This window comes from Olea europaea, chromosome 22 (genome assembly GCF_002742605.1).
Source record: "Olea europaea var. sylvestris chromosome 22, O_europaea_v1, whole genome shotgun sequence".
In the NCBI taxonomy this organism is placed as follows: domain Eukaryota; kingdom Viridiplantae; phylum Streptophyta; class Magnoliopsida; order Lamiales; family Oleaceae; genus Olea; species Olea europaea.
In genome coordinates, this window is record NC_036258.1 from 3,065,942 (window position 1) to 3,071,022 (window position 5,081).

General features: G+C 34.2%; 1 long non-coding RNA gene across 1 annotated transcript; it reads left to right on the plus strand.

Moving 5' to 3' along the window:
- The first annotated feature begins 998 nt into the window (after positions 1 to 998).
- Positions 999 to 3,136, plus strand: LOC111371373. The gene is made up of 3 exons (XR_002698559.1): positions 999 to 1,261; positions 2,406 to 2,883; positions 3,097 to 3,136. It is a non-coding gene; the product is annotated as an uncharacterized LOC111371373 (long non-coding RNA).
- The last annotated feature ends 1,945 nt before the right edge of the window (positions 3,137 to 5,081 follow it).

The window sequence follows — 5,081 nt, forward strand, 5'->3', positions numbered from 1 at the left end:
TTTTAAGGAAAATTTGTTCGCATATGCTTCCAGCAGCATCTTAGTTCAAGAGCGTGACTAATAGTCACTGTTTCATTTAATGACCTTAGCTTTCAAGCAACGAGATCTCTTTCTGGCAAGAGAAACTGTATCTCAACAAAGTAAATATTATATTGGTTCAGGTTATACTATCTAATCGTTGAAATTTGAATCATGCTCACCAATAATAACAGCAGTTTTGCTTTCTATGCACGTGGTTCATGTTTCAAAAGAACCCCGCTGCCTGGGCTTTTCCTTATATGTCATCTTGCTTATGCTTCTGTTCCTTCATGTGCCCCATCTTGGCTCAGAAGCCAGATTTTCCCACTAAACGAGCGCGAAGAATTTCCATTGGCTCATAAGCTACATTTTTGGTCGGCTCAACCATTGGTGTATTGGGTGGGGAGCCATTAGTAATATCATATTGTCTTTTGGTTTCTAGAATCGTCCTGGTTGAGAGAGATTGTGGTAGAGAGAAAAAATCAATCGTTTTCATTCCCACAACAGTCGTTATCGTTGCACCAACAGCGGCCCCTAAGAGCTCGCCTCTCTTTCCCAGACTCTCGCACACCTGCAGCAGTCGTCGTCGTCACAACTACACAGGCTCCTATGAACACGGTTCTCTTCCCCAATCGCCGTCACCACACTGCCTTTATATACACTACCGCCAGATTCTGACGACCATTGGTCCAAACTCAAACTTGTTGCAGTTTTTAATTTTCTGAATTATATGATGAATCTATCGGTCATGGTAATATATTTGTAGAGCTTATATTTTGATTTGAAGATTGTGTTATTTATTTGATCAGTTGTTTTGACTCTTGCAAGATCTATGCTTTTGGATTTTGATCTGTACTGTGTTGTATTTTTCTTCATTTTCTTGTGTGCTGAAATGTAAACAATTAAGTTTCATGGGGGTGTTTTGGGGGTTTTTTATATATTTATTTTTGTTCAAGGGATTGATAATTTAATGATTATTCTCTGTTCTGTTTTGTTTGATTAATAGTTGTCTGTTAAACTATAAAGCATTTTTTTAATAATCTAAATTGGTTAGATGTAAAATTCAAAAATAATGTATGTGTTGGTTTTAAATGTAGGTTTCTGTATGTTTAATACTTGAATTCAACAAAGATGAGTGGTTGTGATAAAACAGAGGAAGATCAATTCTTTGACAGCCACGATGAGATCATTTCTATGTCCAACTTGGGTTTTGAATGCCTTGAGTTCTGTTCGAGTTCTCATGGTAAGTGAGAACTCCTTTTTCAGTTTGAAAGGTAAAAGTTAATTTATGGCCAATGTGGATACTGATACAAATTCTAAAAGTAATGCTCACATGCTTTAATTCTATATGTAAGTTATCCCCCAATTGAGGGTTAGATATATTTTTTGTTTGACTAAATAAGGCACAACAATCAAATAGTATGCACAATGGAACAACATTGTGGATGGTGAACTGGCATTGTGGATGTGCTGTGATAACATGTGCTTAAATTATTGATGGCAAACTTGATATTCTTGTACCTTCATGGTTAGGCTGCTATATGCTTTGATGGATTTAAAATTTATGGGCACAGAAATTCGCTCCCCTTGACTTTGAATGGAGTTCTTTTGCACATGGATAAGATATACTTTCCCAGGCCAGTTTACAAATTTACAACTGTAATGTCTATAGATTTGAAGTAGCGATTTGCTCAAGTCATTCATAAGTTTTCTCAGGATTGAGCTTTAGTCGACAATCTACAATTATGTAATCCTTTCTTCTCGCCCCATCATATTTTTTTGACTCTGGAGTTAGTCCTCTCAACTTGAATACGTAAATGCTAAGTCTCAAAATTTTTTATAATTGCTTCTGTACCTGCCTTTCAATCTTCCTCTTTTGTTATTTTTTTCCTTTTTAACTGGTGATGATTGTTATCACCATACTATTTTACCTTGAAATATAATAAAGACCACACAGAATTTTATTATTATCGGAGTACTGACAACAACGAATTCCAACTACATATTTTTGGAATTTTAAGTTTCTAGAATGCACGCATATCTTAGAACCAAGCCATTTTTTGCTTTAACTTAATATAATCAGTGATGATTTTATCTGTGTTGCTCTGTGAATTGTTGTTACAAGTTTCTAGAAATTTGCTTCTTTATCGTTCAAGTTAGTTCTGATTTTTTCTTCAATTGATGTAAATAATGGCTTCATCGAATTTAACCGCCTAGAAATTGAAATAAAATAAAATAGAGGGATCCCCCCATGTTAAAGTAAATGTGGGAAAGTACTATATAATATTGATGCAATAACTTTATTTGAGTGTTAATGTCAATGTGGTATCTTATTAATTTTAGCTTATGGTTGTCCTTTACTGATCATGTCGTTCACTAATTTCCAGCTTTTCGGTAAAGCTTCGCCACAATGTCTCAAGAAGGGGTTTATAGTGTTCAGCACTGGCTAATCATGTGGATGAGGATAATGAGCTACATAATATAGAAGACGAGAGTGGTAGATATCCTATCAAGGAGACTGGATTACATGATGGAAGTAAAGATACTAATTGTGGCCATGATCAACTTGAAGAGACTGTGTAGAACTTAGTTTCACAATGAATATTTAAAGTATCAGTTTGTGGATATAAAGAAAGATACTTGATTCTGGCGAGCCTGGAAAACGAAATAAAGCTGTGGAGCTAGACCATTTGGCGTCCAATAATGATGTCAGAGAGCTTCATGAAAAATTAGAATCTTCGAAAAGAGAACTTCTAGAGGAAAGACAAACTCAGGGTGTTGTAGAGGAACCTCTAAAACATCTTGGAGCAGCACACTCAGAGGCATATACAAATGTTCAAGAGCTTTCTACCTAAGTTGCTAAAGGTTGTATTGTTTTTTTTTTTATTTCCATGTCTATTGATAGGATTTGGTAACATATTTTCAAATTAGATCCATTTATGATTCTTGGTGATGGTAATTGATGTATTAATTAAATGTGGCCTTAGGATAGAGTTCTTGGGGATAAGAGATTTGTTAACTCTGCTTTGTTATTCTACCACTATCGTAATAAACTGGTTTAATGGTTTCTTTGGGTAGCTCAACAGAAGATGGACCACGAAAGAAAAGATCGTGATAAGAAGTGTTTGAGCTTCATACCAAGTTTAGAAGACCTCAAAAAAGAGCAAAGGCACATGTTCAAGAGGTGCAAAAGGTTTTTTTTTTTTTTTTTTTGCCATTTTCCTTATGTCACTTTTCATTTATATCACTACCTAACATTTTCATATTGCTTCCTCTTTTCCATTAAGTAATTCTATCTTTTGGCGGGATTTTTTGCGCTAGATTTCCAATATCATTAAATGCTGCTCATCTTATCAATGCATAAAACACTTATTTATTGTGTTTTTAGATTTCTAATATCATTATATGCTGCTCATCTTATCAATGCATAAAACACTTATTTATTGTGTTTTTAGATTTCTAATATCATTATATGCTGCTCATTTTATCAATGCATAAAACACTTATTTTTTTGATAACATGCTTACATTTCTCTCTGATAATTCATTCCATAAGGATCCAAATCGAAATGACATTGATTGTTGCATTTGGAGGATATCATGTTTAGAGGTTGAGGAAGTGGTGGCAGTTTTGGCTTACCATAGATCCCTCATGCCATATTACTTCCCAAATATGATTCTACCTCATGTTCGGCTTACCATGGACTCTTTTGAGGTAAGTTAGATTTCTTTACTTAGTTAATTACTATACACACTCTAAAAAAAAGGGAAAAAAGTGTGGTGTTTGCCCTGTGTACATTTATGTAATGTTGTCGAAGGGTTCACTGGGAAACGAGTATATTTTATAACAAGTTTGATTCTTTGGGACTTTCATTTTAAGTCTCTACTTATTATTTAGCCAACTTTGACATTACCTTAGTATTTGTAGGGAAAACCCCATATTTTCGAAAGGGAAAATTTACTCACAATAAGCGTATGTTTGTGATGTGCCTATGTTCACTATCATAATTAAGAAAGATGTATTAATAATTCAAGTCAAATTGCAAGAAAGTATAGGTTTACCCTATAAGTTTTCAGTTAATGTAATCGAGTTTCATAAAAGTGGTAACCACTTTGCTACCGGTGACCGTGGTGTAAGGGGCGAGTTATTTGAAAGAACTGAAATGAAAGATGCGATGTTTAAAATATTCAAATGCTAAAAATATATATAATTCCCAAGGGCACAGCCTTGCTACTGTGTGCTTTACATAATGAAACAATATTTGGGAAAGAGAACTTGCCAACTGGGCCTCCGACCTGGTTGTAGCTAAGAATTTTTCATCTCCAAAAAGTTTTGATATTTCACCAGTAACTGTTGATAATTAATTGGATTCTGATGTTATGAGGAAAAAAATTGATTTAACGCTAAGGGTTTTACTTAAATTTTCGATTCTTAAATAAAGAGAGTGTGGTGTTTGCCCTGTGTGCATTTATGTAATGTTGTCGAAGGGTTCACTGGGAAACGAGTATATTTTATAACAAGTTTGATTCTTTGGGATTTTCATTTTAAGTCTCTACTTATTATTTAGCCAACTTTGACATTACCTTAGTATTTGTAGGGAAAACCCCATATTTTCGAAAGGGAATACGTTTGTGATGTGCCTATGTTCACTATCATAATTAAGAAAGATGTATTAATAATTCAAGTCAAATTGCAAGAAAGTATAGGTTTACCCTATAAGTTTTCAGTTAATGTAATCGAGTTTCATAAAAGTGGTAACCACTTTGCTACCAGTGACCGTGGTGTAAGGGGCGAGTTATTTGAAAGAACTGAAATGAAAGACGCGATGTTTAAAATATTCAAATGCTAAAAATATATATAATTCCCAAGGGCACAACCTTGCTACTGTGTGCTTTACATAATGAAACAATATTTGGGAAAGAGAACTTGCCAACTGGGCCTCCGACCTGGTTGTAGCTAAGAATTTTTCATCTCCAAAAAGTTTTGATATTTCACCAGTAACTGTTGATAATTAATTGGATTCTGATGATATGAGGAAAAAAATTGATTTAACGCTAAGGGTT